A 14,057-nucleotide genomic window follows, 5' to 3' on the forward strand; every position below is an offset into this window, starting at 1 on the left:
GCTTTCAGACCTCAAACAATACAAAGAAAACACGTTCATAGTCATAAAGTTTTAAGAGTTTAGAAATCAATATTTGGTGGAATAACCCTGGTTTTTAATCACAGTTTTCATGCATCTTGGCATGTTCTTCTCCACTAGTCTTACACACTGCTTTTGGATAACTTTATTACCACTTTATTATCCACTCTCGGTGTGACCGGGTGGAAGCGGACATGCGCAGGGCACTGGTCTCCTCTCCCCTGTGTCATGGGGTTATTTCTGGCCTCCCGCAGCACAGCTGTGATGTAAAAGGCACACTTCCTTCTTCCTCCACTTCCATACTGGCTAACATCAGGCCCCAGAGAATCCTACTTATTCCTTCCTGCAGAACCAGAACAGGAAGTGGATGAAAACTGTATTCTAAAAGTACCGTTTTGAGTGATGAGTCTATTTTTGCTCCATTTATACAATCTTGAGACACATTCCGTCATTGAATGTATGTATTTTATAATCAGACTGCCGGAAATGAACAGAGATCTTGCACAATAAAACTACTGAATTGCTTTGTGCATTAAATGTTGTGAACATTTGCCCTCCTAAATATTTCCTGACAGTTTTATTTTTTTCTGTTTATGGGTCCAGGTATTTACATCTGCATCTGATACACAGTTCTGAAGATAGTGCTTTTTGTCTGAACCCACACATTTTATTGGAACATGTGACTGCCAGGTGTGTTTGCCAAGTTGGCCCGCTGTTAAGCAGGTTTTTATAATGTGAGATTCAAAGTTTGAACGCTAGGTGTCAGAAACGGGCCAAAGAATATAAAAGCGGCCAGAGTGAAGTTGAAGTGCAGAAAAACGAGCCAAAGAGTCTAAAAGCGGAGAGAGTGCGCAGTTGTAGCGCAGAAAAACGGGCCAAAGAGTCTAAAAGCGGAGAGAGTGCGCATTTCTAGCACAGAAAAACGAGCCAAAGAGTCTAAAAGCGGAGAGAGTGCGCAGTTGTAGCGCAGAAAAATGAGCCAAATAGTCTAAAAGTGGAGAGGGTGCTCAGTTGTAGCGCAGAAAAACGGGCCAAAGAGTCTAAAAGCGGAGACAGTGCTCAGTTGTAGTGCAGAAAAACGGGCCAAAGAGTCTAAAAGCGGAGAGAGTGCGCATTTCTAGCACAGAAAAACGGGGCAAAGAGTCTAAAAGGGCGGGAGTGTTCAGTTGTAGCGCAGAAAAAAGGGCAAAAGAGTCTAAAAGTTGCCGTAATTAAGGAGTTTAATATTAAAAGACATCATGAAATGAAACATCAGTTAGAAAAATCTTAGTTTACACAACACTGTCAAAGATAGATAAAGATAGTAAGTCAAATAAAATGGTGTTTAAATGAAATAATCAGGAAAAAAAAGTATTATTTAAAGTGGTATATTTCATTATTTGTTTTATTACAGAGTCTGTGGCCCGTGACTTCAAATATATTTCTCCTTCTGGCCCCCAACAAAAAAAGTTTGGACACCCCTGGTTTAGACTGTGCATTTATAGTTAGAGGAGTAACCAACATAAAAACCAGAGAGCTGACTATGGGTGAAAAAAAGCAACTGTGACGCTGAGAGAAGATGGAAAATCCATCAGAGCAATTGTACAATTGTTGATAACCAATACAATAATTTTTTGACTCATTCTGACTCAGAAGTACATACATGGACGAAATTGTCGGTACCCCTTTGGTTAATGAAAGAAAAACTTTTTGAAAAATGGCCTAATCTGTCTCTTATTCTTGGCTTTTTGAATAGGGCATGTTTGTTTAACACTGTTAGGAAAGTTTTTCTGAAATGTTTAAGTGCCCCATTAACATCTGGGTATTCTGGATCATTGCTAAGTCAGAAAGAAAAGCTTACTTATTAAAATGATTAAAAATTTCTTCCAACAGTTTTTATGTACAACTGCTTCTAATGCATCCGATTGGACAATGATCACTTATGCTAAGTTCAAAACCTCCTAAAGCAGTCATTTGGTGAGCTTTATTGGACAGTATTAGATCTATCAGGGTTGACTTGGTGGGTTATTGCAGATTGCAGAGAATACATTTAGAATCCTGAAATCATCACTAGTGTACTGGCAACAGACGTAACAGGTAGATCATGGAAAACCACACCAGATAATGGCAAAAACCAGAAGATGTGAACCACTATTAGCAAGAACAGTAGGAAGGCCAGGCTGGTACAGAGACAAGCCTAAGAAAGTTTTATGAACTGACAAGAAAAATATTAACATTTACTTCTCATGATTCCAAACATACCAGCTTATCTGTGAAACACAGTGTCGTGGCTTGGCTTCTTCTGGGATGGCCTTATTAATCTTTATTTATATACAATGAATTTAGAATCCTACAGAAACATTTATACATCTGTCAATTTAAATAGAGATAAAACCAAACTGATCGGAAGATCCTTCATCATGCAGCAAGATAATTATCCAAAACACACAGCCTGGAAAAACATCACAGAAGAAGAATGCAGAGGGATAGTAATGTCAGTAAGTCAAAGACATGATATAATTACTGCAAGTGAATGATTCACAACTAAATATTACGTTTATTTACTTTAATTTACTTTAAGATGCTCTGTTCCAGTACTTTTGCTCACAAGTAAAATGGGTGGATTCTGATAAAAGGTGCTATATTCTGAACTGAAGTCCAAATGTTTCAGTATAAAGCAGAAAAAAAGTGTTCCAATATTGTTGGAGGGGAGTGTATTTTTAAGATTTACTCTTACCTATAGAGGAATATTAACTTATACTGTAAAGTACTTTTTTAAAGTACTTCTTTTTTGATGTGTAATCTTTATGTCCAAACTGCTGTCTGGTTAAGATATAATCCTTTTATCATATATTAAGATTTTGATGTTTTTTTGTTTTTTAGATGTTTAGATGTTTAAAATAATTCATTCATTCATTTATTCAGAGTGGTTTACCAGATTATGGGCATTTATTACACCTGATTGTCCGGACCAGAGTCTGCACTAAGGTTTGTGTTTTTATTACATTGTGTATATTTAGTCCGATTAGCTCCCTGAGACTCTGGGTTATGCTGCTGACTGACTGCTGTACATGCTAGCATGTTAGCATGTTAGCATGTGTAGACACATAATCCAAATTATTACAGTAAGTGAAGGCCTGCCACAATGCAGATTAGCCTGTGCACAGTAATGCACTGCTTCAAAATTTTAGAGAATTTTATTTGGTGACAAATTATAATTTACTAAATTATTAATAACTTCATAATGATAATAAAAGTGCAGTGTCTGCAGAAACTACATGTGTGTTGCAGACAGTGTAAATCTTTGAAAACTGTTCCGATATTTAAGATGTGTCTAATGTGGAAGTTGTAAAACATGAGGCAACTCATTTTTGTTTCTATGAACAAACACAAAAATAAGAACATATTCACACTTTGCCTATATATATATATAACTATACAGGTTAAAACACTTTACTGGTGAATTGTATATAAAAACTGTGTGAATAAAGCATGACTTGTTTGATTTATTGGTATGAGATGGATTTTCATGGTACAGAGTTAGCTAGGTAATTTCTATGGAATCTCAAGTGATTGATTGCTACAGTGTTGCTATTGCTAAGTGGTGTCTAGGTGGTTGGTATTGGTATGTGGCTATGTGGTTGCTTGGTGTTGCTATGGTATCCCAGGTGGTTACTTTGCTGCTGCTACAGTGTTGCAGCTACAGTGTTGATAGATGGTTGTTATGATATGCCAGGTGGTTGCTTAGTGCTTTGGTCCCTTTGGGTCTAAATGGGTACTACAGTGTGGCAGTTGCCATTATGTTGCTTAGTGGTTTCTAGTGTTTTGCTAGGCAGTTGCTAATTATTGTAACCAATTAATTCCTATGTGAAAATACTGCTAAGATCTGTTGTCACTGTGTATATGTTTATCAGACCAACCCACGGGATGATATATGTTTAAAAAACAGCCAATAAATAAAGAAATGCAAAAGCATGTACATCTGTAATAATGCAATTGCAAAAACTGTCCGTGTGATTGCAGCTCAGCACCAGAGCTGTGATATAGGTGTTGGTTGCTAAGGTGTTGCTATGGTTCAGCCCTTGTACAAGAAAGGTTGGTATGAAAGCTTATTTATGAACAAGATGTACTAGAGAGCAACACTGAGGTATGAGTCAGTTCAGTTAAAAGTCAGGTAAAAGTCATGCCAAATTTTCAACAGGCCTGAAAGTAAACTACGCTGGGTTTCCATCTCTCCATCTTCTCATCCATCTTGTCGTTCAGCTTACACAGATTTATGAGCGGGGAGGAAACCAGAGTACCCCGAAGAAACATGAGTGGACACAGGCAGAGCGGTTAAAACACTGTATTACAGCCCATCTTCAAAACCTCAATCATCTGTGAAACATGGTGGTGGTAGTATTATGGTTTGGCCCTGGTTTGCTGCATCACGGTTGGCTTTTCATCACTGATGGAACAATGGAATCTGACTTACACCAGGAAATTTTGAAGGTTAATGTCAGAACATCTATCCATGAGCTGAATCTCAAGAGAATGCGAAAAGTAATTTATTTTGGAAATTCAATATTTTTTCTCAATAAATAATCACTAGATGATGCAACATTTCTTTTTTTTTATTTGTTTTCAAGCATGCTTAACATTCCTCTCTCCACAGTGTATGCATAGGGTGCGTAGTGTGTGTGTGTGTAAGGAGTGTGTCATCGAAGACATTACCACCCACAGTGGACAGCACAGTAGGTTGCGAGTACATGCGAGTACATTTACAAACAGCATGAAGTTTAATCATGGTTTATCATTTTAGAATTAATCGAATCATACTGGCAAATAACGTTGCCTAAATTCTGAATTAAATTTTCTTCCAGATTAAAGAACTCTCTCAACACAAACACACACACACACACTTGTACATTCCTCCCATTCTTTTTCTGTACTCTCCTCCATGTACAATCGCTTTCCTCTGGATGACAGATGCTGCTTAACCCCTGTGCCCCATCACACTGAAATGGCGTCCACTGACTGACAGGATTGGAGAGGCCTCAGAAAAAGCCAACTGTTTTCCCTCCGCACAGGAAGCCCTGTCCTGAAAAAAAGAAGAAGGAAAGGATGATCCCAGTGGGCGTCACCCATGGGGTGATACATGCATCTGAGAACAGGCACTATCAAAGCTTGTGAATACATCTGCATGACCACTGTCTTGTGCCTCTGTCAGTGTTATTAAGACAAATGACAGTTGAAAGCCCATTGAAGAAGGCATGTGCTTCCTGGAGGAACATGTGAATGAGGACCATAACATGGAATCTGAAGTGGGGTTGAGTTAGTATAGGTACCGCATTTTTCACACTATAAGGAGCACTTAATATTCTTTAATATTTCAAAAACACCTCTTTTCAATAGTAGTGTCGCTTAAAATGCTCCTTATAATCTGTTGCGCCTTATAGTGTGAAAAATACAGTAGTATGAATATGGGCCCAGTAAAGCATACTTGATATTTATATGATATTTGTTTGAGTGATTATATGTTTGACCATTTTTAGCACAGCAATGATAACAACATGGTAATGGAATGATTATATGTTAATTAGTACCCCATAGTAAAATTAGCATAAATGTAAAAAAAAAAACAGGCTTTTGTGTTCTTTTTAGCAGTGTTTTTTTTTACTTTGAAACTCTCATATGGATACCATTTTCACCAAGTTTCTTTCTTATTATTAAATTATTAACACTGACCTTAACTGGGGCGAGTGAGACCCACTGTCCTTTAAATGTTGTTCTGGGTTCTTTTGTGACCTCCTGGATGAGTTGTCCATGAGTGTTCCATGTTTTCTCTCTATTTGTAAAGGATAACTTTTACTGTGGTCTGCTGGACTGTCAAGGCATTAGAAATGACTATTGAAATGACCTTTTCCAGACCTTTTCCAGATGATCAATTACTTTGTTTCTTTATCTGTTGTTGAATTACTTCAGATTGGGTCATAATGTGTTGCTTTTTGGGATCTTTTATCTTGCCTTATGCTGTCAGACAGGTTTTATTTAAGTAATTTACATAAATTACAGACTTTTACATACAATAAAATGTGGAAATCATCATTTAAAACCTGCTTTTTTATATTTACTTAGGTTATATTTGATTATCTGATATTAAAGTTTGTTTGATAGTCTGTAAGGGGGAAATACTTTTTCACGGCACTATGTATATATATATATATATATATATATATATTACATGAATATTTCACTGATTGGCATACGTAAGTGTTTCTTGGTATTGCCTGTGTTGCCTGAGTACATTATTCCTGACTCCTTATACACAGCATTTGCAGGCTGGTGTAATGTAATGCCACTGCACCTGCCAAACCATTAAAAAAAACTTTTTGAGTCAAATAACCACACAGAAATTTAATGGCAGCACATGACAATGGCCTGTGTCTACTGCGCCGCTGAGAAATGACCAGTAGCGGTGAGTTGCAGGCAGACAGTGCTGAAATGGTCTCCTATTGGTAACAAGTGGCTGTATTTGACAGCAGTGTTGTGGCCCTTAGGCAAGATGCGTACAGAAGAGCGCACTGCTCTCCACTGGGCATCATCATTAGGTTAAGTTGACTGTTAGGCACTCCCAAAGCCATAAAGAGGGTTCATTTGGAGACTATACTCTCTCTCTCTCTCTCTCTCTCTCTCATTCTCTGTCGTTCTCTACCTCTCTCCGCTCACCAGCCTCTTGCTGAATTAGTGTTTAGCACTGATTAAAATCCTGAGACTAATACTTGCTGCTAAACAGCTTATTGGATACTAATAGCATATCTGTGCATATTTCATATATATGGAACTTCATCTTTCTCTTCTTTGTCTTCTTTTGCCTAATAGTTTTAATAGTGACTAGAATAATTAAGAATAATTAAACAGTTCTAAATGCCATTGTCATAGAAAAAAAAATTTGGGACACCTGATCATTCATTTACGCATTTAATTGCGTTCAGTAAGAGCAGGTGCATTAGTGAGGCCAGATTGTTGGATGGAAACTGAATGGAAATCTGTGGCATGCTGTATATTTGTATTTGAAAGTATATGTCAGCAAGTATATGTTTGCTTAATAAAACAGCTGCATTTGTGTAGTGGAACCATCAACAGTCACCAACAGCTCAAACCCCAACAAGCTTGCAGAGTGGGCATGATGCCAACTATAGAAAGCCACTCAAATGTAAAGATCTACAGCTGCTTTCTATGAGCGCTAACAGCTGATTTATTTCAGTCTGCATGCATACTGTCAGCCCAGTTATTTTTTTACATGCTACTGGTTTATTTTTCTATTGAAATTATTCACATTGTTTTGTGATATTTTAGATTGATATTGCTTACTGTATATTATACCACAGTTAGTTCCGACCCTGCAATGTGATTAGCTAAGAGGCGTTCTATGCGTGCCGTTATCATCCGGTAATGCACTGAAGCTGAATCACTGAAGCTCTCTATGTATTACTTCGTCACATACAGGTAACCTAGCAACGATGCAGCGCTTACAAACCAAACAGCGCAGCTACAAACAGAGCAGCAATGGAACTATTTTAACTTGTGGAGTTTTTATATCCAAACAGATCGCATTTTCTCGTCCTCTTTAACTCAAAATCTGTCAATAAACCACGGTAATGGAACCGTGGTATAATCAATAATATAGCACTCCCTTTTGTGCATTGTTGCTTAAGTATCGAATGCCAGAGAATGTCTAAACAATAAGTCAGCGTCACAGTGTTTTAGTGTGTTTGGGCTGCCCTAGTCAACTGTAAGTGATGGGTTTGTGTAGTAGAACCACATACAGCAATGATTCTCAAACTGTGGCCACTGCTAGTACATGAAGCATCCCAAGGTTCGTAACGTGATAGACCCACTATGTAAAGACAAATTTTAGTTCTTCACTATTTACAGGTTACAGGTTTATAATTATTATTATCAGTTTTACAGGCCATCTTCTACAATTCCACTCCAATACACAATAGGAATAGTGAATAATGAATAATTGACCTAGGCTTCAAGACAATGCCATGTCTACAGTATAATTCACTTCTATGTCTCGCACACCTGTTTTTCCTTGTGTCAAACACTGAGAAACAGTGACCTACGATATCAACAATAAACCACAAAGCAATAAGCCCCCATAAGCTGGAAGAGCAAAACCCCACAGTACAGAGTGCAGAGTGGCACTGAATGGTAGTGTGTAGAAACGTCCTTCCCTTGGTTACAACACACCACCAACTTCCAAGCTTCCTCTGGAAGCAATATCAGGATGGGAACTGTCAGTCAGGAGCTTCATGGGTTGAGTTTCCATGGTGACTGCAGAGTCTGAACAGCTACACAAGCCTAAGACCACCATATGGACTGACATCCAAGTGCTGGCTGGAGTAAACTCTGGACTCTGGACTCTGGAACAGTAGAAATGCTTTCTCAGTAGTAGTGAATCATTTTTCACATCTGGAAGTCCAGTGGATGATTGTGAGTTTAGTGGATGCCAGGAGAACACCACCTGCCCAAAGGCATGCTAGCCTATATAGAGTTTGGTGAAGGAGGAGTAGCAGTATCCCAGCTAACAGAGAATGCTATGAGAACATTTAGTATTAGTACTTTGTGAAAAGGTTTTAGGAAGGTTAGCCTGTAAGGGTACATAAATAAATTTCCAGGAATGTTCTGAAAATGTGTGCCATAGTGAAATTTTTTTCATCACAATGTTATTAGAATGTTTTTCACATAACATTTTCAGCCAGACAAATCAGAAAATGTTTGACTAGCAGAGGTGCCAAGTAACGAAGTGGAAATACTTCAAAAACTTACTTAAGTAGAAAATTTTACGCATGTATCGGTCATTTCTACTCCTTACATTTTCAAAAACAGCCTTGTTACTCATATTTCATTCCTGCTTGATTTTATTACAGCTGGTCAACATAAAAACTAACAAACAAAAAGATAAACAAATAATCGCGCCATCCGGAAAGCTTGAGGTTGGATAACAGGTATTATACAACAGTTAGTTCCGACCTCACAATCTGATTGGTTGAGAAGTGTTCTAGCCGTGATGATATTTGTGATAACATCAAGGCCTTCTCACACTAAACTTGTATCACTCCACCAACGCGTTGCCGAGTAAGGCGTATATACACAAGACACCCGCAGCAGCGTTAGCTTAGCACAGGGTAGCGCTCAGCCGCGGCGCGCTCGCCTGCAGCGCTGGCTTGTCTTTTGTGGAAAAAAGGGAAAGAAAATCGCTCGGCTAATGCCGTCTGACAGCCAGAGCTAAGCTAAGGCAAGCTGTGCTAACCTAACCGCAGTCCAGCAGGGTAGTTAAACACCACCCACCAAAACAAGCAAAAATGCTCTAAAAATGCGAAGACGACTCCTCTGCGCAGGTGAGGAGAGTATTAGCGTTATTTCACGCTCCTAACGTTATCATCTTCGCTTATTCCCAATTTTGCTTTCAAGCTAACTTTCGTGGTGTTATTCTGTATAAACCATACACCGTTTTGAAGTTAAGTTTCAGTTATGTTACAGTTGTGGTGGAACTACTTTTTGGCGTAAGGCACAGTCCATATTAAAGTATATTCATTTTTAATTTCTTAAAGTTCTTTGATTTATTTTCTTAATTCATTTTGTAAAAAAAAAAATGTATAAAAGCAATAGAATTATTGCTTATTAAACATTTACCATTCAGACCCTCTATTGCCTGGTAATAGATCCATCTCACCTGCACATCACAGCAAACTCCAGCAAGAACAACCTCCAGATGCATGTAGCTTTATGAAAAAGATTTGAGAGAAGTGGAGCAAGATATATCGCACTCTGAACTGAGCACTAGTGAGAATGTTGGTAGCAAGGAAGACCCCAGTTATGCGTCTCCAGCTGCAGCGAGAGGTTTTGGGATGTTGGATGCAAAAACAACTCTCTCCATCTAATATAAAAAGCATATTATGGTAAACTGAATGTTTCCTACAGTTATATGTTGATAGGATATTGTAGTAAACTATTGATGCACTAACGGTGTATCTGTAAGTTTTCCATGGTTTGGTACATGTCAAGACATGCTGAGGTTCGCTTGATAGGTCTAGGCTTTGATTTAGTGCTGTAAGTTCGTTTGGAGAGCTTGTGTGAGCTTTTAATTTTATGAGTTTAGGTGTAGAGGTGGGTAATCTAGGTTCAAAAAGTACAAATCCATCCCAGGATTTCGCTCCAATTGCCTGGCTGGCTCTGGAGCTAGTTGGACCTAATCCCTGGGATGGAATTTTAATTTCTGGACCTGGATTATCCACTTTAAGATACTGGTGTTTTTGGGTCATCCTTAAAGAACTAATCTAGGTTCCAAGCTGGCTAAGAGAGCATTGAGAGTAGACAACACTGGCATCAAAGCAAAAACTGCTACTTTATAAAACATAATTTGTTGACTTTTGTTTTTCATTTTGTTGACTGAATAATTATGGAAACTCATATGCCATAGATTTGATGCTTTAATCTCCAACAAATGTAGAAGAAATGTGTCCAAAACTTTAACTGGTACTTTATATTATTGCTATATGATATATTTGTAAGTTGATTGTGCAAAGCTACAGTCTACAGCTGGTTGGTAAAGAATGTAGTAAGGACAGGTATGATGGTGTCTGTGTGAGTCTGTCTGTAAAATATTTTTATAACATCCCTCAGAATCTCCGAAGACTTTTTTTAGCACCATTTCAGTTCTTATAGTCATCTAGTCATCGGGGGTAGTGCACTACCCCTGTAGTGCGGCCTACGCTTCTGTTTATAAGGTTATTTTTCCCCTTACATTACTTTTACTTTTATAATTTAAGTAGTTTTAAAAGCAGTGCTTTTATACCTTTACTTTAGTGAAAAGTTTGAGTTGAAGCTTTAACTTCTACAGAAGTATTTTTAAACACCAGTACTTCTACTTCTACTTGAGTAATGAATGTGAATACTTTTGACCCCCTTGTCTACTAGCCAGAATTTGTTAGCTGGAATGGGGCTGTTTGTCCTGGTTTGGATTCTAAGAATGCTTTCACACCTACCTTGTTTGACTTTTGAACTTTTCAATTGGGCCCAAACTAAAATAATAGCAGCTGTGACCAAAATACCTAAATTTTGCCCTTCCAAAAGAGGTGGTATTAGTCTGGATCAACTGTTCATCTGCAGTGTAAAAAAAAACACTTTTCTAGATGGTCCAGACTTTTGGACCAATTGCAGGAAGTTGAGGCAGACTGTTATCACTCATTCAACAACTAGAAGAAGAAGAAGCAACATGGAGAAACCAGTATGGGCGCAAACGCTTACAGTCATGAGTTTTGCATCTACTGTAACTCTATATTAATTCTTATATAAGAATATAAGTAATCTGAGGAAAAAGTATGCATCAATTACATATTTAAGAAAGGGAGGGGGGCTGAATTCTGACAGGGAGGCAGGTTTTAGCACAACACCTGGAAAAGAAAACAAATCATTGTCAGATACATGGAGACCAAGCCTATATAAGTGATGAAGACAGAACTTTGGAAAATTCCTTAGTGTGCTCACTAAACTGTGGTGTGACACCAAACTTACCAGACTAAATGTAGACCATACAATGACCAAACACATGAAACATGAAATAAGTAAGTGAGTGTAAAGGCAGAAATCTCGTATACTAAATATTGCAAATCAGAGTAATTTTAATTTTGCAGTAGTGTAGCCTTTGCATACAAAATTCAACTCAAATTCAAACTCCAACAGCTATTCGATCAGCTTTTTGTTCATATTTTCTTATGGTACAGGCTAGTACTTGATTTCCCTGTTGCCACTTTTTATTGTATTAAATACAGCTTCCGAAAAAAAATACGAGACCACTTCAAAATGATGAGTTTTTTTATTTTACCAAATTGAAAACCTCTGGAATATAATCAAGAGGAAGATGGATGATCACCAGCCAAGCTGAACTGCTTGAATTTTTGCACCAGTGGTGTAAAGTTATCGAAAAGCAGTGTGTAAGACTGGTGGAGGAGAACATGCCAAGATGCAAAAAAACTGTGATTAAAATCCAGGCTTATCCACCAAATATTGATTTCTGAACTCTTAAAACTTTATGAATATGAACTTGTTTTCTTTGCATTATTTGAGGTCTAAAAGCTCTGCATCTTTTTTTTCTTTCAGCCATTTCTCATTTTCTTCAAATAAATGCTCTAAATCACAATAATTTTATTTGGAATTTGGGAGAAATGTTGTCTGTAGTTTATAGAATAAAACAACAATATTTATTTTACTCAAACATAAATCTATAAATAGCGAAATCGGAGAAACTGATTCAGAAACTGAAGAGGTCTCTTATTTTTTTGTCCAGAGCTGTATGTATAGAGTTTACATTTGTCTTCTCTCCAACCAAAAAATGTTTTATGTTTATTTGCATCTGTTCAAAAATTGTTAGTAAATAAAACATAATAAAAAGAGTCCAACATAAACATTTTTTGAAATTGTCAGTTCAGACAAATTCATTTAAAATGTATTTTGTGTTTGAATGCATTTTCAATCTTTTTGCATCAGCACAACAACAGACAAATTTTGAGTTCAACTAAAATTTGAACAAAAAAAAATTGTACACAACTCCCCTCTTCACCCTCCTCATTATGAAGATGTGCATATTCACATTTTCTGCTTGTATATAGTCTCAAATTAATGAAGTTTTTTAAATTAATTAATCTATGTTTGTGGAACTTAATTTAGTTGTGTTTATAAAACAAACTATGGGAATAACACAGCTTCTAGAAAAAAAGGAGACCACTTCAGTTTCTAAATCAGTTTCTCTGATTTTGCTATTTATAGGTATATGTTTGAGTAAAATAAACATTGTTGTTTTATTCTATAAACTACAGACAACAAGAAAACAAGATCATATTAATAAAGTTTTAATAATTGCTGGAATTACAGTTTTCATGCATCTTAGCATGTTCTCCTTCGCCAGTCGTACAAAATTCAAGCAGTTCAGTTTGGTTTGATGGCTTGTGATCATCCATCTCCCTCTTAATTATAATCCAGAGTTTTTCAATTTGGTAAAATCAAACAGACTCATCATTTTTAAGTGGTCTCCTATTTTTTTTCCAGAGCTGCATTAAGCCAAACAACTTTATAAAGTTAAATTAGTCCAGCAAATAAAGGCTCATAGATTTGACTCAAAAACATTCTAACTGGGATTACTATAAAAGATGCATAAAAATTTTTACATCAATGTGTTTTAAGTAGATCCAGTATATTATTATAATAGTGTATGTGGTAATTATTTTCCCAGGCAAAACCACTCTTATTGCCGAGGTAAGTAGTTTTGAGTAATTTAGAGCGTTTGCACATTACTGTATATTTACAATTATATGGTAAATATAACAAGTCACTATATATATATATATATATATATATATATATATATATATATATATATATATATATATATATATATATATATATATATATATATATAGACAGTATAGAACAGTATGTAGATAAATGAAGATAAGACACTGTTGGACTCGAGCTCTCAGTTCTGTAAGAGGTCGGTAGATGGCACTGTGTCTGTTTTGCAGTCGCTCGGAGGTGAAGTCATTCTCAAGGCTTTTCCAGACGACTCTCAGGGGAGATGAATTTAATACCTCAGCTCCCTCGGAAAGAAGCGGGCGCGATCAAGCCCACAATTTGCTGCTGAGCGTCCTTAACCCACTGCGTTAGACTACCTTACTGCAGGGGATTCACACTGGAGGACACGTCTGAATAAAGAGAGAAAGAGAGAAAGAGAAAAGTCCTTTCTGAACTTATTGAGCTTATAAAATAATATAGATTCCGCTGCTGATTATTATACTCCTTATACTATAGCCGCTCTTCAGCAAGCTTTCTGATAATACACGCTATATTACAACTGAGCATTTAATTATGATTATGCTTATTGGGGCTGGTGCTCAGTAGCTTCATTTTTCGAAACCCTTCTAAATCGTATCCAGTACGTGGGAGGACGCGTGTGTGTGTGTGTGAGAGGAAAAAAATCAATCGGTATTTAATTGTGGACAGGGTTGATTAATAAG

This window comes from Astyanax mexicanus, chromosome 22 (genome assembly GCF_023375975.1).
Source record: "Astyanax mexicanus isolate ESR-SI-001 chromosome 22, AstMex3_surface, whole genome shotgun sequence".
NCBI lineage: Eukaryota > Metazoa > Chordata > Actinopteri > Characiformes > Acestrorhamphidae > Astyanax > Astyanax mexicanus.